A 27,542-nucleotide genomic window follows, 5' to 3' on the forward strand; every position below is an offset into this window, starting at 1 on the left:
TTACAGACATGAGCCACTGCGTTCTGCCTAGAAAGAGAAACTTTGAAGTCAGCTCCAGGAGGTTGTCATCCTCTGGGAGACAAACCTCGGTGACACCACCTGTTACCCCACTGGCCCCAAACTCCTGGAAGAAGCGAGAGGTGCCCCAGTGCAGGGTTTTTCTGGATCCCAAATATCCCCCAAATGAGATTTGTTCCTACCTCCATTGTCTTTTTTCTTGGCCACCCAGAAGCCTTCCTGCCCAGAACTAGCCTCTTCATTTTAGTGATTTGTTATTGCCCTAATTTGGGAGCACCTGGCCACCTTTTCTGCTGCTCATAGGACGAGGCAATACCCATTTGGTTCCTGATATAATTGTCTCTGGCAGGCATGTGTACCTGCAGTCCCTACCCCAGAGCCATTCTCCTGTAAATTTCTCCCTTATAATTGATTGGTGGAGTCTAATTGATTTCAACCTGGTGCCTGCTGTTTGGTGCATTATTAAAGATGTCTTGGTTACAATAATCTAAATAATTTAAACGTCTTCGAAATGATGCCACTGTCAAAGGAAGGTGGACAGCAGCCCACTCTTGCCACCTGTTTGGTTCCCGCTGACCTGCGCCAAGCCTCAGGAAGCTCTGTCGTTCCTTTACCAACCATCAGTCCAGAGCCATCACTGTTGCCCTTCATAAGCAGGTCTCCTGGGAAGCCCCAAACACCTGTCTGTGGATTTGAGAAGCTGATTTCTTTCTCTTTCTAATTTTTGGCCAGATGTGCACCATCTGGGCCTGTGTCTCATGCCTTCCAAGTTGCCCAGCCCTCTTAGGATCTTTTGGCATGAGACACTGAGGTGTGCTGAGACAGATTGTTCGGGAGGGTTGAGTCAGCCTGGAACAAACTGTCGGCCCAGGTTGTAAATTAAGGGCCATTTCTTCAGTTGCATGAGGCTTCTCCACAACAGTGTCCACGGTCTATCAGCTCTTCCAACGATTTTTAGGGGGTTTCCCTTTTTCTCCTTTGCAGAGCTGTGGTTAAGGCCAAACTGCATGCTGACATTTGCCAGTCTTTAAGATTTTGTTTGTTTCTTTTTTTTTTTTTTTTTAAGACAGAGTCTCGCTCTGTTGCCCGGGCTGTAGTGTGGTAGTGTGATCTCAGCTTACTGCAACCTCCACCTCCTGGGTTCAAGTGATTCTCCTGCCTCAGCCTCCTGAGTAGCTGGGATTACAGATGCATGCCACCATGCCCGGCTAATTTTTATATTTTTAGTAGAGCCAGGATTTTACCATATTGGCCAGGCTGGTCTCGAACTCCTGACCTCATGCTCCACCTGCCTTGGCCTCCCAAAGTGCTGGGATTACAGGCAGGAGCTACCCCTCCCTGGCCAAGAATTTTTTTTTTTTTTTGAGACGGATTATTACTCTGTAGCCAGGCTGGAGTGCAGTGGTGCAATCTCGGCTCACTGCAGTCTCCACCTGGGTTCAAGCGATTCTTCTGCCTCAGCCTCCCGAGTAGCTGGGACCACAGGCGCGTGCCACCACGCCCGGCTAATTTTTATATTTTTAGCAGAGACGGGGTTTCACCATGGCCAGGATGGTCTCGATCTCTTGACCTCATGATCCGCCCGCCTCAGCCTCCCAAAGTGCTGGGATTACAGGCGTGAGCCACCACGCTCGGCAAGAATTTCATACAGAGAGGCTGGGGGAACACACGATGATGTTGAGACATTCCTTTTTTCCTTAGGTTTGTAGACATTAATTGGGCCATAATGCTCACTTGGGTAGAGAAGTTCTTTGCCATCCCTCCTCTGCTTTGGAAAACACAGCCTCTAGGAATTATATAAATGGAACATAACATATGTTTCACTACGCCCAGGTCTGTGTTTCTATGATTGAGAATGACCTGGTTTTTATCACCACTCAAACAAAATAAACAGTGACTCAGGCTGCTCTGTGGCTGTCCTCTCTTGGGCCCACGAGGTTTTGTGTTATGGTGACTCGGAAAGTGGTGGTGATGAATAGAAAGCGAACTTCGATACACACAGACCTGAGGAATGTATCTATTTCTGAGGCTGGCTCTCTCGTTCCTCTCCTCCAAAACCCTAATCTTCAACAGGCAAAATCATGGGAACTAGGGACGGTACAAATGTATATGTTAAAAACGCACATCCAGCAAACTACTCACGCCAGGGCAACCGACAAAACCCAGCTGCTTTCACTCATGCCTTGCACTTTGTTTTCTTTCTTTCTTTCTTTCTTTTTTTTTGAGACGGGACCTCACTCTGTCACCCAGGCTGTAGTGCAGTGGCACAATCACGGCTCACTGCAGCCTCTACCTCTCTAAGCTTAGGTGATCCTCCCACCTCAGCCTGCAGAATAGCTAGGACTATTGGTGCCCCCACCATATCTGGTTAAGCTTTGTATTTTTTATAGAGACAGGGTCTTGCTATGTTGCCCAGGCTGGTCTGGAACTCCTGTCTCAAGTGATCCGCCCGCCTTGGTCTCTCAAAGTGCTGAGATGACAGGTGTGAGCCACCGTGCCTGGCCTTTTGTTTTCCTTTGGTTGGGTAAGACCACAAAACAACATAGCTGTAAAGAAAAGCTTAATAGATAACGTTTAAATAGAAACTTATATAATATATTTATGTCACTATATATCCATATATATTTTATATTTATGCAAATATTATATGTAATATACATATTTATGCAACTGCTAACAAATTCTCTCATCTTTATTTTTTTGAGACAGAGTCTCACTCTGTTGCCCAGGTTGTAGTGCAGTAGTATGATCTGGGCTCACTGTAAACTCTGGCTCCTGGGTTCAAGTGGTTCTCATACCTCAGCATCCCATGAGTAGCTGGGATTACAGGCATGTGCCACCATGCCCAGCTAATTTTTGTATTTTTAGTAAAAACAGGGTTTTGCCATGTTGGTTAGGCTGGTCTCGAACTCCTAACCTCAAGTGATCTACCCCACTTGTCTTCCCAGAGTGCTGGGATTACAGGCATGAGCCATGGAGCCCGGCCTTTTTTTTTTTTTTTTTGAGATGGAGTCTTTTTTTTTTTTGAGATGCACCAGGCTGTAGTGCAGTGGTGCAATCTTGGCTCACTGCAACCTCCGCCTCCTGGGTTTAAGCGATTCTTCCGCCTCAACCTCCCGAGTAGTTGGGACCACAGGTGCGTGCCACCACGGCCGGCTAATTTTTGTATTTTTAGTAGAGATGGGATTTCACCATGTTGGCCAGGATGGTGTCAATCTCTTGACCTCGTGATCTGCCCACGTTGGCCTCCCAAAGTGCTGGGATTACAGGCGTGAGCCACTGTGCCTGGCCCCATCTTTAAATAGTAATCATAAGAATATTTACTCCACCATCATTCATATTCAGAAGGACCCTAAAACATTTCTGCTTCCAGCACAGGTATCTGTGTAGCCACTCAGGAAGGTTTCTCTGTTAATGACTCAATCCATTGCTGGGGCCCTCCCTCTAGTACTGGAGGTGGGGCTGCCGGATTAAAAACACTATGCTCAGTTACATTTGAATTTTAGATAAACAACTCCAAAAATTGCAAAAATTAGTTGGGCATAGTGGTACATGCTTGTGGTCCCAGCCACTTGGGAGGCTGAGGTGGGAGGATCACCAGAACCTGGGGAGGTCGAGGCTGCAGTGAGCTCTGATAGTGCCAATGCACTCCAGCCTGGGCAACAGAGTGAGACCCTGTCTCAAAAAAAAGAGAAGTATACGAATATTGCATGGCAACGTTTACATATACTAAGCAATGACTTTTTGTTTATCTAAAAGGCAAATGTCACTGGGAATCTTGCTTTTTTTTTTTGAAATGGAGTTTGCCTCTGTTGCCCAGGCTGGAGTGGAGTGGCGTTGGTCTCTCAAAGTGCTGAGATGACAGGCGTGAGTCACCGTGCCTGGCCTTCTATTTTCTTTTTCACTGCAACCTCCACCTCACAGGTTCAAGCAATTTTCGTGATCAGCCCTCCTTGGCCTCCCAAAGTGCTGGGATTACAGGTATGAGCCACTGCACCCGCCAGAATCCTGCATTTTGATTTGCAACCCCAGCCGGACGGCTTGCAGCCCTTCCCTTTTTCCTGAGTAATGCTCATGAGAGCAGAGGTGGGCAGCCTGCCCCACCCATTCTGCAGCCAGCTGAATCCACACCCTCTCTATAATTCGGGAAGAAAAATTACCTATAATCTTTTATTATTCCTTTGTCACTGAGTCCAGACTGGGATTTAGTGCTTGCTTGCCATTCATAGCCTGCTCTTCCTCTCCCTCATGCGCTCTGACAACCCAGTTAAAGGAGATAGGGGAAAAAAGATCCTTTGCTTAAGGAAAGAAGGGGAAATTTGCCAGCATTCAAGAATTACATTTTCTCGACCTTATCTTCTTCCTGAGTATACACTGACTAGTCATTAGCCAAGATGATCATTGCAGAAGGGTCGGGATGCCCTCGGGAAGAGCCACACCTGCCTCTACTGAGATAGCCGCTCCCAGAGGCTGTGAGTCTAACCCCACTCAGCATTTTACCTGCAATGTCATTCTTCCATTGTGCCTGTGGGTTTCTCTGCTTGGGAACTTTAGGTCCTTGGTCTCTATGTATTGATCTATCCCAATCTGTCAGCATCCTTAGGGGGACCCCATTCCAGTCTGCTTTCTTGGCCATTCAGTGACACAGTCCTTTGCCTTTTCGCTCTGCCCCAAATTTGTGTTGTCTCTGTTGTCAACATTTCTGTCCCCTCCCAGGCTGTCAAGAGTAGCTGGAGAAAGTCTTGGAAAATGTAGAGTTTGTGCCTTCTAACTTCAACTGGACTGCAGTGTTACCTGGCAATATTTTAATTTTCATCTGAAGTTAATACCCTATACATTCCCCCCAACTCTAGTATCTATTCCACTTATCCTTAAGTTTGAAGACGGAGTCCTAAAATGGGTACTGGAGTTTCAGCAATTCACGAGAGGGAAATGGGTTCTGTGCTAGTGAAATTAACACTGCACCGGGAGGTTCAGACAAGAAACAAGTTAGTGAATACACAAGATAATTTCAGATGATCAGTGCTGTAAGTAAAATACAACATAGTGATGTGATGGTGGAACATCTCCAGTGGAGGAAAGGTACTCTACGTTGGTTGGTCTCGGAAGATCTATCCCAGGAGGTGATTTTTAACTGAATGACCAGAAGGACTCAGCTTTGCAAGACCTGGGGAAAGAATGTTCCAGGGCAAAGCCTTCGAGGCAGGAACAAGTTTGCTGTGCAGGACCAGGGACAGGGCCAGTGAGCACAGAACTGATGAAGGCAGGAGAACAATAGGAAAATAGGTTAGAGAAGCCACACCAGCGGGGGGGAGCACCAGGGACATTAAGGGCGGTGCACGACTGGGCGCAGTAGTTCACACTTGTAATCCCAGCACTTTGGGAGGCCAAGGCGGGCAGATCACATGAGGTTGGGGGTTTGAGACCAACCTGACCAACAGGGAGAAACCCTGTCTCTACTAAAAATACAAAGTCAGCTGGGCGTTGTGATGTGAGCCTGTCATTCTAGCTACTCGGGAGACTGAGGCAGGAGAATCACTTGAACCTGGGAGGCGGAGGTTGTGATGAGCCGAGATGATGCCATTGCACTCCTGCCTGGGCAACAAGAGCAAAACTCCGTCTAAAAAAAAAGGCGGAGCTCAGCAATTGAAATTTCATTCTGATCACAATGAATTGGGAACCACTGAAGAATTTTAAGCAGGGAAGTGACATGGTCTGATTTTCGTCCCTCCTGAATGTTCACTCCAGGGAGACTGGATTCAAGAGAGCAAGAATGGAAGCATCTTCTCACCCTTCCCCCATCAGAGGCTATTGCAGTGTTCTAAGGAAGAGATAATGGTGGCCTTGGACTTGGACTCAGCAGGAGCAATGCAGATGGTCACAGATGGATCATACATTGGACTGGAGGCAACAGGAATTACTGATTGATTGGGCTTGGGGAATAAAGAAAAGAATTGGCTTCTTCTTCTTTTCTTTTCTTTTTTTTTTGAGATGGAGTCTCCCTCTGTCACCCAGGCTGGAGTGCAGTGGTGCAATCTTGGCTCACTGCAACCTCCACCTCCTGGGTTCAAGTGATTCTCCTGCCTCAGCCTCCTGTTCCTGAGTAGCTGGGATTACAGGTGTGCGCCACCATGCCCGGCTAATTTTTGTATTTTTAGTAGAGACAGGGTTTCACCATGTTGGTCAGGCTGGTCTCGAACTCCTGACCTTGTGATCCGCCCACCTTGGCCTCCCAAAGTGCTGGGATTACAGGCATGATGGTGGTTACTTCTATATTTGTCTTGAGTTACTAGGTAGTAAGGCTGTTTACGGAGCTGAAGAAGACTGGCTGGGGAAGAAGCAGGCTTGCAAGGGGAGTGACCAAGGGTCCTATTTTGGAGAAATGGAGTTTGGTCTTCGTTAGGCTTCTAAGTGGAAGCATCTACTGCTTCTGCTTCCTTTGCCACTCACTCTTGCTGTTTTTTGTTTTTTGTTTTTTTGAGACAGAGTCTTGCTCTGTCGCCCAGGCTGGAGTACAGTAGTGCAATCTTGGCTCACTGTAACCTTCAACTCCTGGATTCAAGTGATTCTCCTGCCTCAGCCTCCCACCATGTCTGGCTAACTTTTGTATTTTTAGTAGAGATGGGGTTTCACCATGTTGGCCAGGTGGGTCTCAAACTCCTGACCTCAGGTGATCCCCCTGCCTCAGGCTCCCAAAGTGCTGGGATTACAGGCATAAGCCACCATGCCTGTGTTATTTTGAACTCTTTGTTTGAGAGGTCACATATCTCCACCACTCTAGAATTGGTCACTGGTACCTTATTTAGTTTATTTCGTGAGGTCATGTTTTTTTCGAACTCTTTGTTTGAGAGGTCACATATTTCTACCACTCACTCTTGAATTCTTTGCTTATCTCATCAATTCACAAATACACCTTCTCTAAGTTTCCTATGACTTCTTGAACCCAGTGACATATGTTTTCTTCCTGGAGTAGGCATTACTTAACCATATCACCTGACTTATCTTCATTGTAAGGTCTCTGTCCTTGACTACTATGCTTTTTATCTCTCTTAACTTTTTTTTTTAATAGGAGATGAAGTCTCACTCCATCACCCAGGCTGGAGCACAGTGGCCTCATCCTAACTCACTGTAGCCTTGAGCTCCTGGGTTGACTTGATCTTCCCTCCTCAGCCTCTCCAGTTGCTGGGATTACAAGTATAAGTCACCATTTCTGGCTTTTCTTAACTTTCGTATTTCTCCAGATATTCTCTCTTTCTTCTGCCTCCAGCCTGGCATTCAGGACTCTTGGTGATCTGGGTTCATGTATTTTTCAGCCTTACACCCTCCGGCTTGCCTGTATAGATCTTTGGTTCCAGTCAGTAAAAGTATATTGCTTATTCTCCGAACACTCCTTGAACATCTTAGTTCTTCATTCTTTGCTGCGTCGCTGAGATTCCATGTTGAGGTCACTGACCTTCAGCCCAAAAAACACCCTGTGGAATTTCTTTAAGTTGGTGGGGTCTGCTCTTGGAGAACTCTCTCAGCTTTTGCTCATCTGACAATGTCTTTCTCTTGTTTTCATTAATAAAGGATATTTTCTCTGGGTAGAAAATTTGTTTTAGCAGTTCTTTTGTCTTCCAGCACTTTGGTGATATCATTTCACTTCCTTTAGGTTCTGTTAGAGCTGCTGGAAAGTGATTCTTTCTTCTCATTTTGGGACTCCAAAAAAAGTTAAACCTTTTGAGCATGTCATATCTGCTTTTTATTCTCTCTTTTGTATCCTCCTTTTTTTTTTTTTTAATTTCTATGGCTTCTTTGTGGATAGTTACCTCTGACCAATCTTCCAGTTCACCAATTCTCCTGTTTTCCTAAATTTCTTTTCTTTTCTCTTTCTTTCTTTTTTCTTTCTTCTTTCTCTTTCTTTCTTTTCTTTTCTCCCTTCCCCTTCCCCTTCCCCTTCCCCTTCCCCTTCCCCTTCCCCTTCCCCTTCCCCTTCCCCTTCCCCTTCCCCTTCCCCTTCCCCTTCCCCTTCCCCTTCCCCTTCCCCTTCCCCTTCCCCTTCCCCTTCCCCTTCCCCTTCCCCTTCCCCTTCCCCTTCCCCTTCCCTCCCTTCCTTCCTTCCTTCCTTCCTTTCTTTTGCTGCTTTATTGGTATAAAGTATGTCAATCACCAGTCACAGTGGCTCACACCTGTATTCCCAGCACTTTGGGAGGCTGGGGTGGGCCGATCACTTGAGGTCAGGAGTTTGAGACCAGCTTGGCCAACATGACGAAACCCCATATCTACTAAAAATACAAAAATTAGCCAGGCATGGGGGCAGGTGCCTATAATCCCAGCTACTTGGGAGGCTGAGGCATGAAAATCACTTGAACCCAGGAGACAGAGGTTGTAGTGAGCCGAGATTGTGCCACTGCAACCCGGCCTTGGTGACAGAGCGAGACTCTATCTCAAAAAAAGAAAAAGAAAAAAAAAGTGTCAACCTAAATAACAGAGAGAAGTTCTCCAAAAGAAAAAGGTATTATATGGGAATAGAGCATTGTAATGGAAATTGCATGTCATGGTAAGCTATATGTGTATTCAGGGAGGTACAGGAAGACACATTGTTTAAAGGAAAAAAATGAGGAAGAGGCTGGGCACAGTGGCTCATGCCTGTAATCCCAGCACTTTGGGAGGCTGAGGCAGATGAATCACCTGAGGTGAAGAGTTCAAGACCAGCCTGGCCAACATGGTGAAACCTGGTCTCTATTAAAAATACCAAAAAATCAGCTGGATGTAGTGGTGCACACCTGTAGTCCGAGCTACTGCTAAGGCAGGAGAATCACTGTAACACAGGAGGTAGAGGTTGCAATGAGCCAAGATTGCGCCATTGCACTCCAGCCTGGGTGACAGAGGGAGACCCCATCTGAGAGAGAGAGAGAGAGAGAGAGAGAGGGAGGGAGGGAGGGAGGGAGGGAGAGAGAGAGAGAGAGAGAGAGAGAGAGAGAGAGAGAGAGAGAGATAGATTACATAATTATTTTGAAATAATTATCCTTGCTACAAAGATCAGTAACAGGGGTGGCACCAGTCTGAGGTTGGACAGGCAACTGCCGAGCTGATTTCCTTGCAGAAGTATGTTTTGTGTAAGGTTGGGGTGGCCGTTGCACTAGGTCGTTTTTTTTGCAGCATTTGTGATAGTTTTTTATGAGGCATACAAGCATGAGAACCCTCTCTTCAGGACCTTCCCTGACTATCTATCAGGGTTGGCCTTTTTAAAAATTTCTTTATTTTTAACATTAGTGATTCCATTTTGATTCTGACAACTTGATTCTGATTTAAGGTGCAATAAAATGCACATATTTAAAGTCAACAATTTTATGAGTTTTGACACATTAATATAATTAAAATAATGAACATTTCCAACACACTCAAAAGTTTTCTCATGCTCCCTTATAATCTATTCTTCCCTTCAGCCCCATGTCCAGGCAACTGCTCATTCACTAACTGTAATTATAGATTAGTTTTCATTTTCTAGAATTTTATATATGGAATCATATGGCCTGCTCCAATCCTACGTCTTCTCTATACCAACACTGTAGGATAACCCTTTTTCTCTCTCCAATATTGGTGTCCCTGTTTCCTGAATGCTGTCCTTTCCTATTCTTTTTTTTTTTTTTTGTTTTGATGGGCCAAATGGTCCCACATTTTTTTTGAGAACTTGGATATTTTTATTTTACCTGTATATTTGATAGTTTGATAAGCAGATTGATTGGGTATAAAAGTCTAGATTGCGGCTGGGTGCGGTGGCTCATGGATGTAATCCCAGCACTTTGGGAGGCCAAGGTGGGTGGATCACGAGGTCAAGAGATCAAGACCATCCTGGTCAACATGGTGAAACCCTGTCTCTACTAAAAATACAAAAAAATTAGCTGGACATGGTGGCACGTGCCTGTAATCCCAGCTACTCGGGAGGCTGAGGCAGGAGAATTGCCTGAACCCAGGAGACAGAGGTTGCTGTGAGCTGAGATCGTGCCATTGCACTCGAGCCTGGGTAACAAGAGCGAAACTCTGTCTCAAAAAAAAAAAAAAAAAAGTCTAGATTGCAAAAATTTTTACACAGACTTTTGAAGGCATTATACCATCTTCAATTTTCCAGTAGTGTTAGCACTAAGAGTAATTCTGTCCTACCCTTTGTCACTTATTTTTTTCTTTGGAAGCATTGCTTTTATTCTTGCTGTTCTGAAATTCCATGTGATGTACCTTGTATGGGCAACTTTTTGTTTGTTTGTTTTGGCAGAGTCTCACTCTGCCTAAAAAGGGTGGAGTACAGTGAGTGACGTGATCTCAGCTCGCTGCAACCTCTACCTCCTGGGTCCAAGTGATTCTTCTGCATCAGCCTCCTGAGTAGCGAGGATTACAGGCATCTGCTACCACACCAAGCTAATTTTTGTACTTTTAGTAGAGACGAGTTTTCACCACATTGGCTAAGCTGGTCTTGAACTACTGACCTCAGGTATCTGCCTGCGTTGGCCTCCCAAAGTGCTGGGATTACAGGTGTGAGCCACCATGCCTGGCATGTTTGGGCCTGTTAGAATTTATTGTGCTGTCTGCTCAGTGAACTTTCTTGAACTCCTGACCTCTGGTGATCCGCCTGCCTCGGCCTCCCAAAGTGCTGTGATTATAGATGCGAGCCTCTGCACCTGGCCATGTTTTGTTTTTGTTTTTTGTAGGTAGACTTCCCTCAGAGCTCTAGTAGTCTTTAGCTGTCTATTCATGGGAGCTCCATGTGCACGTTCAAAGCTATTCTTTTGGTGAGCGTCATGGAGAATCATTAGGTCAGGTCCCCCAGATGTTAGATCTATAGATTTTGTCTCCTTTGGGTAGATCAGGTTTCCCAGAGAGGAGTCCTCTTTTTTCCTGCCTGGGTAAGGTAAAAGCCCTGCAGGGGAAGGATCTGGGAATAGCATCTCAATACCCAAATGTTCACAAAATTCCCATTATTTTGAACAATATCTGGTGTCTAGCTATGTTTGGATACTGAGACTCCAAAGTCTTCCTTTGGAGTTAACTTCCTGTAGTGGTGGAGGTGGTGTAGTTGCTCGGCTGGGTGGACGGGGAAAGGAGACCTGGGGTTCTTATCTATTCTTTATAAAGAACTAGCAACACCGCTGCTCGGCCTCTGATTCCTGACCACTCCTGGGTCTTGCAGCACAAACCAGCTTACTTTCCAGGTGGCACGGGCCCCTCCATTTTACATTTCCCAATATTTTGTTGATGTCTTTTTTATTTTATTTTATTTTATTTTATTTATAAAAGACAGGGTTTCACCATGTTGGTCAGGCTGGTCTTGAACTCCCGACCTCAGGTGATCCGCCCGCCTTAGACTCCAAAGCGCTTGGATTATAGGCATGAGCCACCATGCCCGGCGATGTCTTTTTTCTGATATATTCTCTTCCATTCCTTTTGTCCATAAACATTTATAAACGTTTCACTTTTTTCTTATTTTAGTGAGATTTCTAGAGGGAACAAATGTAAGCTCTGGCATGTGTTTTCATCAGGCATAATCAAAGTCCCTTTGTGCAACATAATATTATGCCATTTGTCCATTTGTGCAACTTACATTTCATTTCCAAATTTCCATCATTTAGAAATTTATTTCCGGGCTGGACGTGGTGACTCACACCTATAATCCCTGCACTTGGGGAGACTGAGGTGGGTGGATCACCTGAGGTCAGGAGTTCATGACCAGCCTGGCTAACATGGCGAAACCCCGTCTCTACTAAAAATACAAAAATTACCCAGGCATGGTGGTGGGCGCTTGTAATCCAAGCTACTTGGGAGGCTGAGGCAGAAGAATCACTTGAACCCAGGAGGCGGAAGTTGCAGTGAGCTGAGGTTGCGCCACTGCACCCCAGCCTGTGTGACAAAGTGAGACCTTGTCTCAAAAAAACAAACAAAAAAAGCAATTTCTCAGGAGACTATAAACACCTTGAGAAGAGTGGCTGAAGTATTTATGTTTCCAACAGCATTGTGTGCCTAGCATGTAATCAGTTTTCTGGGCACGTATTTAATGTACATAGTTCTCCCGTCATCCACAGTTTCACCCACTGAAGTTTCGGTTACCCATGATCAACCGCAGTTTGAAAACATTAAATGGGCCAGGCATGGTGGTTCATGCCTGTAATTCCAGCACTTTGGAAGGTTGAGGTAAGTGGATTCCTTGAGTTCAAGAGTTCAAGACCAGCTTTGGCAACATGGCAAACCTCATCTCTGCAAAAAAGACAAAAATTAGCCAGGTGTGGTGGCGTGTGTCTGTAGTCTCAGCTGCTTGGGAGGCCGAGGTGGGAGGATGGCTTAAGCCCAGGAGATGGAGGCTGTAGTGAGTTTTGAGGGTACCACTGCACTCCTGCCTGGGTGACAGAGAAAGACCTTGTCTTAAAAGGGGGTGAGAGAATAAAGAAAAGAAAAAAGAGAATATTAAATGGGAAATTCTAGAAATAATCCGTAGGTTTTAAGCTGTGCACCATTCTGGGCAGCATGATGAAAGTCTCACTGTGAACTTCATCCCATCTGTAATGTAAACCCTCCCTTTGTCCACCACATTCAGGCTCTCCCTGCTGGTTAGTCACTTTACCATCTTGGTTGTCAGAACTACTGTCATGGTATCACCCTGCTTGTGTTCAAGAAACTCTTCTATTACTTAACATGGGCCCCAACTTGCAAGAGTAGCTGGCTGGACGTGGTGGCTCACATCTATAGTCCCAGCACTTTGGGAGGCTGAGACAGGTGAAATACCTGAGGTCAGGTGTTCGAGACCAGCCTGGCCAACATAGTGAAACCTCACTTCCACTAAAAATACAAAATTTAGCCAGGAGTGGTAGGAGGCTCCTGTAATCCCAATTACTTGGGAAGCTTGAACCCAGGAGTTCAAGACCAGCCTGAGTAACATAATGAGACCCCCATCTCTACAAAACATGTTTAAAAAATAGCCGGGTGTGGTGGCACATGCCTGTATTCTCAGCTACTTGGGAGGCTGAAGTGAGAGGATCGCTTGGGTCTGGGAGGTTGAGGCTGCAGTGGGCTATGACGGCATCGTCATCGCACTCCAGCCTGGTGACAAAGCAAGACTCTGTCTCAAAAAAACAAAAACAAAAAACATCTGGGTTTTTGTCGGTTGGTTTGTGTTTACAATTTGTTTTTCTGTGAGTATTTTATTTTGCGAAAATATTGGGAGTCCTTGGGGGTGGAAAATGGAGGCATTTTTGTTTATGGGTATAGGGTTTCAGTTTTGCAAGATGAGAGTTCTGGATATTGATTTCACAACAATGTGCTTGTACTTAGTGCTACTGAACTGTACACCTAAAAATGGGTAAGATGGTAAGTTTAATGTTATGTGTATTTTATTATGATTAAATGTGTGTGTGTGTGTGTGTGTGGAGCCTTGACCTCCCCGACTTCGAGTGACTTTTGAATCCAGAGACTTTGTTACTATTTCTATTGTCATATGGAAAGCCAAGCTGTAAGCAGAAATATTACTGGTTAGCAAGAGATAGTAAGTTCTGGAACTCAGTAGAGTCACCATTGCTTAGTGCCACACCTATTCACAGTGCTCATAGCTGGCATTTCTGAATGAGGTTTCAGCTTTAGAGAAGCAAAGCTTTGATTGTGTACAGTGGCTGGCCAGGGACTCAGGTCTTCAATGATAGAGCTGAAGGCGCTTCTCGAGAGGCCGGAGAGGGTTCCCAATCTCAGCACTACTGACATTTTGGGCTGGATAAGTCCCTGTAGGGGACTGATCTATGCATTTCGGCTGATCTATGCATTGAAGGATATTTAGCAGCATGCCTGGCTTCTACTCATTAGATCCTAATAGCACCACTCTCCGGTTGTGGCAGCCAGAACACGTCTCCAGACTTTGCCAAAATCCCTGGGTGCACAAAATTGCCCTGGGTTGAGGACCGCTGGTGACGAAGGTGTCTGCACACCACAAGGATCTCAATGCACACTTCTCTTCTCCAACACTGGCTTTTCCTCTGCACCACTCTGAGCAAAGTTTTCTAGCTTCTAGAATAAAGTGATCGAAAAAGAAAAATATTTTAAAGCAAGCTTGTCCAACTCTTGGACCACCAGTCACATGCAGCCCAGGATGGCTTTGAATGTGGCCCAACACAAATTTGTAAACTTTCTTTAAACATTATGAGATTTCTTTGCTGTTTTTTTTTTTGAGATGGAGTCTCACTCTGTTGCCCAGGCTGGAGTGCAGTGGTGCTATCTTGACAGACTGCAATCTCTGCCTCCTGGGTTCAAGCCATTCTCCTGCCTCAGCCTCCCGAATAGCTGGGGCTACAGGGGCATGCCACCATACCTGGCTAATTTTTGTATTTTTAGGACAGGTAGGGGTTTCAACATGTTGACCAGACCGGTCTGGAACTCCTGACCTCAGGTGGTCTGCCTGCCTTGGCCTCCTGAAGTGCTGGGATTACAGGCATGAGTCATCATGCCTGACATTTTTTTTTTTCTTTTTATCTCAAGCTCATCAGCTATTGTTAGTGTTAGTGTATTTTATGTGTGGCCCAAGACCATTCTTCAATGTGGCCCAGGGCAGCCAAAAGATTGGACACCCCCGATTTAAAGAATATTTCCAATGTGCTGGATACTGTCCTGTGCTACCTGATTAATGATCTCATTTAATCTTTTCAACAATTATCTGATGCAATTATGAACAGCCTCATTTTACAGTTAAAGAAACTGGGGTTTAGAGAAGTTGAATAACAGGGCAAAGTGGCTTATGCCTATAATTGCAGCACTTTGAGAGGCTGAGGTGAACAGATCGCTCAAGCCCAGGAGTTCGAGACCAGCCTGGGAAACATGACAAAACCCTGTCTCTACCAAAAATACAAACTTAGCCAGGTGGGTGTAGTCCCAGCTACTCAGGGGGCTGAGGTGGGAGGATTCCTTGAGCCCAGGAGGCAGAGGTTGCAGTGAGCTGAGATCATGCCATCTCATTCCAGCCTAGGCAGCAGAGTCAGACCCTGTCTCAAAAAAAAGAGAAGTTGAGTATTTGTCCTAGCTCATGGAGCTAGTAAATAGAGAGACCAGGATTCAGTTTCACGTTTGTCTCTTTCAATGACTGTTTTTATGCTTACTTGGTTTATTTATGTTTTGCCTTTTAGATTAATTTATATGATGATGTTTCAGAGGACTTTTAGCCCTAGGTGTGATAACGCCAGCTTGATTTTAGAATTCCCTGGGATATGCGGTGTGCAGATGTTATCGGTGACCCACGAAGGCAGAGAATGTTTTATCGGTCACTCTACAGCTCTGACTCTAAGATAAAGTCTCCATGAGTTAGGAGGTAAGTACATTACTGCCTACATTACTGTCCCCCCCAGTGAAAAACATCAGTTAAGGGGCCACAGCACTGGTCCCCTTCCCAGCTGTAGTAATGCTTGCATGTCCCTTAACCAGCAGAGGGCAGACTTGTGGTCCCAATGAACAGAAGTGTGGAAAGAAACTGAACTTGAAGGTTTGGAACAGGGAAGGGGAAAGGTTTCGGGAAAATGGCGCCCCCATCACCTGCTGGTGCAGAGGCAGGGCTGTTTTGTGGACAATGTGTTTTATTCTCTGGGTCTTTCCTTCCTTCCTTCCTTCCTTCCTTCCTTCCTTCCTTCCTTCCTTCCTTCCTTCCCTCTCTCCCCCCTCCCTCCCTCCTTCCTTCCTTTCTTTTCTCAGAGTTTCGCTCTTGTTGCCCAGGCTGAAGTGCAATGGAGCAATCTCAGCTCACTGCAACCTCCGCCTCCCGGGTTCAAGCAATTCTCCTGCCTCAGCTTCCTGAGTAGCTGGGATTACAGGTGCGCACCACCACACCTGGCTAATTTTTTGTATTTTTTCTTTTAGTAGAAATGGGTTTCACCATGTTAGCCAGGCTGGTCTCGAACTCCTGACCTCAGGTGATCCACCCACCTCGGCCTCCCAAAGCCTTGGGATTACAGGCATGAGCCATAGTGCCTGGCCTCTCTGGTTCTTTTCAAAAGTGCACGACCTCCTTCCAGAAGGCTCACAATAAGCGGACATACCACCTTAGATCTGTTTTCCCAGTCCTGGTTTTTTTTGAGACAGAGTCTCGCTCTGTCGCCCAGACTGGAGTGCAGTGACGTGATCTTGGCTCACTGCAACCTCCGCCTCCCAGGTTCAAGCAATTCCCTGCCTCAGCCTCCCAAGTAGCTGGGATTACAGTTGCCCACCACCACACCCAGCTAGTTTTTGTGTTTTTAGTAGAGATGGGGTTTCACCATCTTGACCAGGCTGGTCTTGAACTCTTGACCTAGTGATCCACCTGCTTCAGTCTCCCAAAGTGCTAGGATTACAGGCGTGAGCCACCATGCCTGGCTATCTTTTTGTATTTTTTTTTAATTTTTAAAAGGGTCTCAATCTGTCACTCTGTCAGGCTGGAATGTAATGGTGTGATCTTGGCTACTGCTACCTCCACCTCCTGGGCTCAAGTAATCCTCCCATCTCAGCCTCCTGAGCAGCTTGGACTACAGGCACATATCTCCACACCTGGCTAATTTTTGTTTTTTGTGTAGAGACAGGGTCTTGCTATGTTGGCCAGGCTGGTCTCAAACTCCTGGGCTCAAGTGATCTGCCTGCCTTGGACTCCAAAAGTGCTGGGATTACAGGCATGAACCACCGTGCCCGGCCTACTCCTGGTTTTCCATTGTGAAGCTGATCCTTGGCCTGAAAATATTCTAGGAGCAAAACCTGTTACTGCCATGTGGGACACCATCAAGGAGCGGGTTTTTCTCTGCAACCTCATTTTCGGTAGGTACTCAGGGGCTCAGAGCCACAGCTGCAAAGTCAGACCATGTGCTCAGGCCTCAGCATGCTACATGAGGCCGCAGCACGCTGCTGGAAGCGGGATGCTGAATCTAGAAGGTGATGGATGGATTAACATGAGCAAAGTCACTCAGGTTTTTACTTCACGAAAAAGGAAATTACCAAGAGAATCTTCAGCCAAAATCCTGTCCAGACTGAAACTCCGATGAATTTACCCAAATCTTCCCTTTCACAGGCTTACCTGCGTGACACTTCCAGGAAGATTCCACGAAAGCCACGGCTTCTCCAAGTTCATTGTTTCCTGGAGAAATAGGCTTTCACCCACCACCCGGCCCTCTGCAGCTTGTCAGAGATGTGTGTGGCAAAGTCATGTTAATCACGATACGCTGTTCGTGCAGAGGCTGTCCATGTTACCAACAGTATCTTAGTAGAGTCAAGAGTTTTCTTTTTAAATTTTTAATTTAATTTTTGAATAAAGATGGGGTCTCACAAGGTTGCTGCAGCTGGTCTTGAACTCCTGGCCTCAAGTGATCTTCTCCCACCTTGGGCCTCCCATGGTGCTAGGATTACAGGTGTGAGCCATCACACCCAGCCTCAAGCATTTTCTTTCTCTTTTTAAATTTGTTTTTGTTTGAGACAGGGTCTCACTCTAGAGTGGCCCAGATTGGAGTGCAGTGGCACGATCTCAGCTCACTGCACACTCCACCTCCCAAGTTTAAGCAATTCTCCTGCCTCAGCCTCCTGTGTGGCTGGGATTACAGGCACACACCACAACACCCAGATAATTTTTGTATTTTTAGTAGAGGTGGGGTTTTTCCACGTTGGCCAGGCTGGTTTTGAATTCCTGACCTCAAGTGATTCACCTGCCTTGGCCTTTCAAAATGCTGGGATTACAGGCATGAGCCACTGTGCCTGGCCTCCTTCAAGCATTTTTGAAATTTCTTCTGAATAGGGGTGGTATTGAAGCATTTCTCTTCTACCTCTTCTGTCCTCCTCACTCTCAAATATGTCTGATTATATTGAAAGTTCAGGGTTGTTGCTGAGCCTAGTATGGTGGTCATTGGGGAGAATCCTGGGAATGACATAGATGCGGTTTCTTCAATGAAGGCGGAGGGGCGTTCTCACTCCAAGCAATGAGCTTACTCTACAAACAGCCTATCTGTTGGATTCCTGCATTTCATATGAGGTTTGAGTAGTTCCTTGCAAACAATATGAAAAGACAAAAGTTTCAAGGTTTAGAATCACCATGGCAACGCCCCAGATTCCCTGCCATGCCCAGGTCTTGGAGTGGTGGGAATTGCTCAAGCAATTTTTGTGAAATTGGCCAAAGCTTCAAGACCTACAGGGTTTCCCATTTGGTGCTCACAATGTGAATTTTTTTGTTTTTTGAGATGGAGTCTCAGAGTCTCACTCTGTTGCCCAGGCTGGAGTGCTGTGGCACAATCTCGGCTCACTGCAGTCTCTCCCTCCCTCCCAGATTCAAACGATTCTCCTATCTCAGCCTCCTGAGTAGTTGGGACTACAGGCACATGCCATCATGCTTGGCTAATTTTTTTTTGTATTTTTAGTAGAGATGGGGTTTCACCATCTTAGCCAGGATGCTCTCGATCTCCTGATCCTCCCGCCTCGGCATCGCAAAGTGAAATGTGAATTTTTACAGTGGCCAGGGCGAAGTTTCCTGTTCTATGGGTATAGTGGGTTGAATTTTGGCTCCCCAAAATGATGTCCAAGTCCTAACCCCCAGACATGAGAAAATTACCTTATTTGGGGAAAGGTCTTTGCAGATGCAGCGAAGGGTCTTGAGATCATCTTGGATTTAGGATGGACTCTAGATCCACTGACAGCTGTCCTTATGAGAAAAGGGTAGAGGGAGATTTGAGACACAGACACAGGGGAGTGGGCCATGAGAAGAACGAGGCGGAGATTGGGGTGAAGCAGCCACAGGCCAACAAATCGCCGATACTGGAAGAAGCAAGAAAGGAGTCTGTCCTCGGGTCTTCAGAGGGAGCCTGGATCTGCTGGCACCCAGATTTTGGACTTCTGACCTCCAGAGCTGGAAGAAAATAAATTTCTGTTGTTTTAAACAGCAAGTTTGTTACGGCATGCTCAGGAAACTAGTACTCTGGGTGGTTTCTGCTCCTCTACCCCAACGCCTCTCCATGCTTAGGTTGAAGCAGAGGAGAGTGCTTTCCCCTTGCCTGAACAACACTTTTTTTTCTTGAGAAAAGAAAGGAAAACCTAAGGGCAAAGCAGGTTTTGGAAGGGTTACTCAGCCAGCCAGATCATCAGCATCAACCCTGGGATGAGTGGGCTGTGCTTGGGCCGCAAGCATTCATCCTAGGGAATCCTGAGAGAGTCATTCTCCCTAACAGTAGCTCTGGGCCTGGCTCTGTATTAGTCTGTTCTTGCATTGCTGTAAAGAACTACCTGAGACTGGGCCATTTATAAAGAAAAGAGGTTAAATTGGCTTGTGGTTGGTTCCATAAGCTGTACAGGAAGCATGGATGGGGAGGCCTCAGGAAACTTACAATCACGGCAGAAGGCGAAGGGGAGGCAGACATATACCACGTGGCTGGAGCAGGAGGAAGAGAGAGCAAAGGGGAAGGTGCTACACACATTAAACAACCAGATCTCATGAGAGCTCACTCATTATCACCTGAACAGCAAGAGGGAAGTTCCCCTCATGATCCAATCACCTCCCACTAGGCCCCTCTTCCAACATTGGGGATTATAATTTGACATGAGACTGGGTGGTGCCACAAATCCAAACCATATCAGGGTCCTTTTCCACCCCCACCCCGTCCTCCCCTCTACCTGAAGCTCATTTGAAAGCTAGTTTCCATTGCTGCTATTCCTTCCTCACTTTGGTCAGAATCCTCTTTTTGTGGTATCATAAATGGTTTCCATGGAAACAAAAGGTTGGGATAGAATGGTGCCAACATGCATGTAAACTTCAGAATTAAACAAGGGCTGTTGTTTTTGCCTGTCGTGGAGTTCCGTTCCTTCTGGACATGTCACCGGGGACTTTGGAATGTGTATCTACAACTCCCTGATTTTCAACCACATTCCAGCCTGCCTGACTAATGAGGCGTGGAGCGACCCAGGAACACCCCCCTCCTCATGTACCACATTCTTCAGGCTTTCTCTTAGTTTTGGCATGTGCATGTAAATGTCAACAGGTGAGGTGAGATTTGCTGTAAAGAAGCAGATGGTCCCACAGGGTAGGCTGTGGGAGAGATGGAAATTCTAGCAGGAGATATCACAGCCAAAGACTAGCGATCTAGGCGTATCATTTGTTTAGTGCATCAGAAACAGTGAGTCGAGGAGGAAAGGAGACCCAAGGCGATGCGGTTGCCCTCACGACAGAGTGTACACCTGCTTCCTGCCAGAACCAAGGGCATAGCGATCGACATGCACAGACTTCTTCAAGGTTGTTCAGTCATTGGCAAAAACAGACCTTCACCTATCCTTGAACTGGGTCCAGGTAACTGAGATGCGCCCCCACTAGAGGAGCCCAGCGGGAGGTTCTGAGTCCCTGACGTGCTGCACCTTTACAAGAGACGCTGCCTGGGAGTTCTTATTTCCGAGTAAGTGGGGTGGCCATATTATCACCCAGACTAGAACTCTTTTTCAGAGTGAGAATCTGGTCTATCCCTGGAGAAGAGAGATATCTGGTAAACTTATCTTTATTTTATTTTATTTTTTTGAGATGGAGTCTTGCTCTGTTGCTCAGGCTGGAGCACAGTGGCACAATCTCAGCTCACTGCAACCTCCGCCTCCTGGGTAGAATTGATTTTCCTGCCTTAGCCTTCCAAGTAGCTGGGACTACACCAGCCACCATGCCTGGGTATTTATTTATTTATTTATAGACAGAGTCATGCTCTGTCGCCCAGGCTGGAGTGCAACGGCACTGTCTCGCCTTGTTGCAACCTCCGCCTCTCAGGTTCAAGTGATTTTCCTGCCCTGGAAAATTTCAGCATCCCAGGCTGGGCATGGTGGGTAATGCCTGTAATCCCAGCACTTTGGGAGGCCGAGGTGGGCAGATTGCTTGAGCTTAGGAATTTGAGACCAGGCTGGCCAACATGGCGAAACCCTGTCTCTATTGAAAATATAAAAATGAGCTGGGTGTGGTGGTGCACGCCTGTAATCACAGCCGCTTGGGAGGCCAAGGCGGGAGAATTGCTTGAAACTGGGAGGCAGAGGTTGCAGTGAGTCAAGATCGTCCACTGCACTCCAGCCTGGGCGACAGTGTAAGACTCCATCTCAAAACAATAAAAATAAATAAATAAATACATATAAATAAATAAAATGTCTCGTTCTTTTTTCCCTCCAGTGCAGCACCTGATACACTCTTGGCACATGATAACTACTTGTGAAATTCATGAAGGAATTTGGATGTTTAGGGGGTTGCTTAGGATCCATCGCTTTTAGGGAAGATTCTCTGGCTGTTGTGTGAGCGCCCTGACCTCTTCACCTGCGTCCAGCCCCCTTACAATGCTTCTCTAAGGTTGGCCTATATTTTACTTAATTCAGTGGCTCTCAACTGGGGGCGCTCTTCCCCTTGCAGGGGACATTTGGCAATAAATGGGGACATTTTTGGTTCTCACAAGGGAGGGGAGAGGTACTACTGGCATCTAGTGGGTAGAGGCCTGAGATCCTGCTATTAATAAATACCCTATGTCAGGCCAGCATGGTGGCTCACGCCTGTAATCCCAGCACTTTGAGAGGACAAGGTAGGCGGATCACCTGAGGTCAGAAGTTCGAGACAAGCCTGGCAAACATGGTGAAACCCTTTCTCTACTAAAAATACCAAAATTAGGCAGGTATGGTGGTGAACACCCATAATCCCAGGTACTCCAGAGGCTGAGGCTGGAGTATTGCTTGAACCTGGGAGGTGGAGGTTGCAGCGAGCCGAGATCACGCCATTGGACTCAATCCTGGGTGACAGGAACAAAACTCTGTCTCAAAAATAAATACATACATACATACATACATACATACATACACACCCTATGTCATGCCCAGGACAGCTTCCCCTAACAAAAAATTATCTGGGCAGATGTCAACTGTGCCAAGGTTGAGAACCCTGATCTATTAGGAATGACCTAGTCTGCATTTAATAAGAGGGAAGTCTTTTGAGGGGCTGTTATGGATTGAATGGGGTCCCCCCAATTCATATGTTGAAGGCAAGTCCTATCCCCAGGACCTCAGAATGTGTCTGTATTTGGAGATAGAGCCTTTGAAGTAATTTAATTAAAATGAAATCATTAGGCTGGGCACAGTGGCTCACGCCTGTAGTCCCAGCTACTCGGGAGGCTGAGGCAGGAGAATCACTTAAACCTAGGAGGTGGAGGTTGCAGTGATCCGAGATCGCACCACTGCACTCCAGCCTGGGCGACAAGAGTGAAACGTCGTCTCAAAAAAAAAGAAGTCATTAGGGTGGGGTCCTAATCCAATATGATTGGTGTCCTTTTAAAGGGGAAGTTTGAATACAGATGCACACAGAGGGAAAACGACGTGAAGATGCAGGAAGGAGACTGCTGCCTTAGGGCCGTGATGATGTGTCTGCAAGTCGAAGGATGTCCAGGCAACCTCTGCAAGCCGCAAGGACAAGGAAGGATCATCCCTGAGAGCCGCCAGGGAAAGCGTGGTCTTGGGGATGCCTGGGTTTAGATCTCAAGCCTCTAGAACTACGAGACACTATATACGACAGTCTCTGTCACCCAGGCTGCAGTAGAGTGGCATGATCCTGGCTCACTGTAGCCTCGACCTCCTGGGCTCAAGCAATGCTCCCACCTCAGCCTCCCAAGTAGCAGGGACCACAGGCACAGATCACTATGCCTGTAATTTTTATTGTTTTTTTTTTTTTTTTTTTTTTGTATTTTTCTTGGAAATGGGGGTTTCACTATATTGCCCAGACTCAAACTCCTAGCCTCAAATGATCCTCCCACCTTGGCCTCCCTAAGTGCTGGGGTTACAGGTGTGAGTCACTGTCCCCACTGAGATTCCTGTTGCTTTAAGTCACTCAGACTTTGGTACTTAGGGCAGCCGGAGCAAACTAAAGCCAGGACAGAGCCAGTGCTAAATCCAAACTTGATACTAATGGGCTCTGTACCCTGTGATGATTAGTTTCTTGGAAAAGGAAAGGGTTTTGCAACGATAGTGGTTAGCTCCTCCTGCGGGAGGAGAGGCCAGAATATTTAGTCTTTGGCCATCATGAGACTCACGACCTGGAGTTGGCCAAGAACACTTGTATAATAAATGTTCAAAGCCACCAGTCACCAAAGACTTTCATGGGTAAATGACCCCAGCACAAAGTGTTTTTTGCCAATATTAACTTTGGTTCTATTTCAGATCAATAAAGGCAAAAACTGGGAGATCCCATAAATCCTGCTGAGCCTGTAGTAGCTGTCAAATTATGCCCAGATAAAGCTTCTGGTGGCTAATGACATGGCCATCACCCAGAGTGGACGTGGGCAGGAGGGGGCTCTCCGAGAGCATCTGGTCTGCCATGGAGACACTTGTCACAGAGTATCATCTGGAGGCTCTGTGGCTCTAATGGAGAGTGACGCTTTGAACCTGATTATCTCCCTCATAAAGAAATAAATAAATAATAAGGATAATTTAAAAATAAACAAAGATCTAGATTTGCAGGCTACTTACTGTCCCAGGACCAAGATTAATGGCCAGTGGCAAATTTTCGTGAAGATCTTCTGTAGCCCGATTAGCCGTGCTGGGAGTCCAGAGAGATAATGTCTTTTCACATATAAAAGATCCTATTGATTTCCTGTTAGTATTATCCTGAAAATGTGCAGTGTATATCTATGAAGCAGAGACAATCTTCCATCACTTGTTTTATGGGAAGAGAATGGTTATTGTATCTCTTCCCATAAAATATAATCTCTTTTTCTCTTCCAAAATCTACTCGTCCCTCTGGGAATTTCCACTTGTAATCTGTGGAAGTGAATTGATTTTTTTATTTTATTTTATATATATATTTTTTGCATGTGCCAGTATTTTTATATTTGGCTTCGCTACATTTTCTCATTGTTCTCTGGAGTCTGGCTTTTCTAGATTGTTATTTGAGCTTGCCTAAAAACAAGTTTAAACAAAAAGTCAGTCCCATTGAAACACGCACAGCCATGTACACCTCAGTGGGTGTCAGGTACCTGTGATGGCGCCCCACCTTTCTCCCCCATCGGGGGTTGGCGTTTGTAAGTTCCTAGGAGGGCTTCGGAGGCAGTAAGGTTGCCCATTGGATTCCAGCAGTATGCAGATGCAAAATACCAAGTCACTGAATGAAGGAAGGGGGTCTTCCTGCTGAATGAAGGAAGGGGTCTTTCTGCCGACTGGGGTTTTCGGCACTGTGTCTGGGCATTTCTTCAGGATCAATTAAGATGCAAGGGCAGAGTCCTGCTTATTGAAATTTCGTGCCATGAGTAGCAGCTTCCTAAGCTAACGAGTTTGGCTGAGAAGACCCCAGCCATGCAGCCCTGTCCAGACCTTACAGAAAGCTTTGCAAACTCGAGCTCCAGCTAGGAAGCCAGTCCTTGTGGTTCTACCCTGCACCTCTTTATCAAGGTAGCTCCCCCTCAATTCTCCTTCCTACAACCGCCCCACGCTTTGAGGTCCAACCCCTCCCCAAGCCCGTTCCACACTTTCCACCCGCCACCGGTTTCTCTCTCTTCCTGGAGCTTCTGCGGTAGTTAGGGATTGCACCATCCTGGCCAGCATTTAATCACAACCACCTTTTACTGCTCTCTGCTTATTACACCTGTGCTATTTTACAGCAGTACATGCCTCGTCTTCAAGCTTCACCTTGTTCTCACTCCTGCTTCCACACTATGCCTGGGGTCTATCAGATTTATTTTGCAAGACTGACAGAAGAATTTTAAATATATATGTGAGTGTGTGTGTGTGTGTGTGTGTGTGTATGTGTGTGTGTGTGTGGGTGTAGAGACAGAGAGGGAGGGAGGGGGGACAGAGAGAGAGACAGAGAGAGAGGAGAGAGAGAGACACACACACACACACACTGGGCGCGGTGGCTCACGTCTGTACATCTGTACACCTGTAATCCCAGCACTTTGGGAGGCTGAGGCAGGCAGATCAAAAGGTCAGGAGTTTGACACCAGCCTGGCCAACATAGTGAAACCCCATCTCTACTAAAAATACAAAAATTAGCCGGGTGTTGTGGCACGTGCCTGTAGTCCCAGCTACTCAGGAGGCTGAGGCAGGAGAATTGCCTGAACCTGGGAGGCAGAGGTTGCAGTGAGCTGAGCCCACACCCCCCCCAAATATATATATTTAAATAGTTATATCGTATAGCATAAATATATAATAAATTATAACATAAGTACATTATATTAACATGTATATATTTTAACATGAATATATAATGTAAATGTAAAACTTGGTGCTATGGTTTCCCAAATTCATATGAATTCATATTAATTCTAACCCCTAGTACCTTGGATTGTGACTCTATTTGGAGATAGGGCCTGTAAGAGGGAATTAAGTTGAAATGAGGCTACTAGGGTCGGCTCTAATCCCATATGATTGCTGTCCTCATAAGAAGAGATTAGAGCCAGACGCGGTGGCTCACGCCTGTAATCCCAGCACTTATGGAGCCCGAGGTGGGTAGATCACTTGAGATCAGGAGTTCAAGACCAGCCTGCCCAACATGGTGAAACCCCATTTCTACTAAAAATACAAAAATTAGCTGGGCGTGGTGGTGCATGTCTTTAATCCCAGCTACTTGGGAGGTTCGCACCACTGCACTCCAACCTAGGCAACAAAGCAAGACTCCATCTTAAAAATAAATAAATAAGGCTGGGCGTGGTGACTCACACCTGTGATCCTAGCACTTTGGGAGGCCGAGATGGGGGAATCACAAAATCCTGAGGGCAGGAGATTGAGACCATCCTGGCCAACATGGTGAAACCCTGTCTCTACTAAAAATACAAAAATTAGCTGAGTGTGGTGGTGCACGCCTGTGATCCCAGCTACTCAGGAGGCTGAGGCAGGAGAATTGCTTGAACCCGGGTGGCAGAGATTGCAGTCAGCCAAGATCATGTCACTGCACTCCAGGCTGGCGACAGAGCAAGACTCCATCTCAAAATAAATAAATAATAAATCAAATAAATAAATAAATAAAAGATTAAGACCCACAGGAAAACTACCATGTGAGTCCACAGGAAAGAGATGGGGTCTACAAGACAAGGAGGGGAGGCCTCAGAAGAAACCAGCCCTACACACACCTTGATCTTGGACTTCCAGCCTCTAGGACAGGGAGGAAATACATCTCTGTTGATTAGGCTGCCCAGCCTGCTGTACGTTGTTATGGCAGCCCCAGCAAACTATTAATAATATAATTAGCCATTCGCAGAGCCCCATGACTCAGGACAAAGGCCAACTTTCTTACCCTGATGTTCAAGACCCTCCATGTCCTTGTCCCATCCCACATTCCCAACCTAGCTTCTTCCTCCCAGGTTGGAGCCCTCTGTCCACCAAATCTGGTTGATTCCCAGGCTCCTCAGCTCCCAAACACCTCCCATCTCTGCCCCTTTGCCTTTTCTTCTTTTTTTGAGACAGGGTTCTCTCACTCTGTTGCCCAGGCTGGAGTGCAGCAGTGTGATCATGGCTCACTGCTAACCTCCCAGGCTCAGGTGATCCTCCCACCTCAGCCTCCTGAGTAGTTGGGAGTGCAGGTGCATGCCATCACTCCCAGCTAGTTTTTTGCATTTTTTGTAGAGATGATGTTTCACCATGTTGCCCAGGCTGGTCTTGAACTCCTGGCAGCAAGTCATCCTCTTGCCTTAGCCTCCCAAAGTGCTGGGATTACAGGTGTGAGCCACCATGTCTGGTCAATATTTTGTTAATCAGGAGATATGGAAGTTTCTTGTGGATTCTGCAGTGGTTTTCACACTGTGCTCCCTAGGTCCTTCACTCAGGGGGCTACAGTTGTGTGTAATGGGGTGGGGGCAACTGGAGAAAAGGGCCAGCCCCTTCTACCTACCTACTCATTAAGCACAGCAATTACTTTTTTCCAGTGTGATTTGCTTTCTCTTCCATATATTGCTTAAAAAGGGATTCTGGGCCAGGCATGGTGGCTTACGCCTGTAATTCCAGCACTTTGGGAGGCCAAGTGGGAGGATCACCTGAGGCCAGGAGTTTGAGACCAGCCTGGTCAACATGGAGAAACCCCATCACTAATAACAATACAAAAATTAGCTGGGTGTAGTGGTGCGCACCTATAGTCTCAGCTGCTCGGGAGGCTGAGGCAGGCGAATGGCTTGGACCCAGGAGGCGGAGGTTGAAGTGAGCTGAGATTGTGCCACTGCACTCCAGCCTCGGTGACAGAGTGAGACCCTGTCTCAAAACAACAACAACAAAACCCAAAAAAACAAAAACAATGAAAAGGGGTTCTGTGGGGGTGGCAATGAGGCTGGAGAACACTGAAGTTCTATCCCAGCTGTAATGACAAGAAAAAGTCCAAAAGTCACACAAAGCTAATGGTCCTTGCTCAGGAAACACTTAAGCCAACCAAACCCATAACGCTTTTATCTAGACTTCCTAGAACTGGACTCACTGCTGGGGATAAACTCAATTATCAAAACTCACTGACTCTGAAAATGTAACTTGCATATACTGCTGCCCATTCCAATTCATCAGATAGGCAGCTGTTCCACAGTTAATGTAATCACTCCTTGCCTCGTTATTAATCTGCTTTCTAA

General features: G+C 46.3%; 2 long non-coding RNA genes across 3 annotated transcripts; one reads left to right on the forward strand and one right to left on the reverse strand.

Annotated features, from left to right (window-relative positions):
• Positions 1–17,249: 17,249 nt before the first annotated feature.
• Positions 17,250–19,806, reverse strand: LOC118143210 (uncharacterized). 2 transcript variants are annotated; one of them, XR_004727455.3, is made up of 3 exons: positions 19,624–19,806; positions 18,569–18,862; positions 17,250–18,008 (listed from the first exon to the last, which is right to left on the reverse strand). It is a non-coding gene; the product is annotated as an uncharacterized LOC118143210 (long non-coding RNA). The 2 variants fall into 2 exon arrangements; XR_004727454.3 differs by lacking the exon at positions 19,624–19,806 and adding an exon at positions 19,338–19,592.
• On the forward strand, positions 19,765–23,467 carry LOC144576923 (uncharacterized). Its single transcript, XR_013519762.1, has 3 exons — positions 19,765–20,293; positions 21,143–21,316; positions 23,164–23,467. It is a non-coding gene; the product is annotated as an uncharacterized LOC144576923 (long non-coding RNA).
• Positions 23,468–27,542: the final 4,075 nt, after the last annotated feature.

This window comes from Callithrix jacchus, chromosome 7, assembly GCF_049354715.1.
Source record: "Callithrix jacchus isolate 240 chromosome 7, calJac240_pri, whole genome shotgun sequence".
NCBI lineage: Eukaryota > Metazoa > Chordata > Mammalia > Primates > Cebidae > Callithrix > Callithrix jacchus.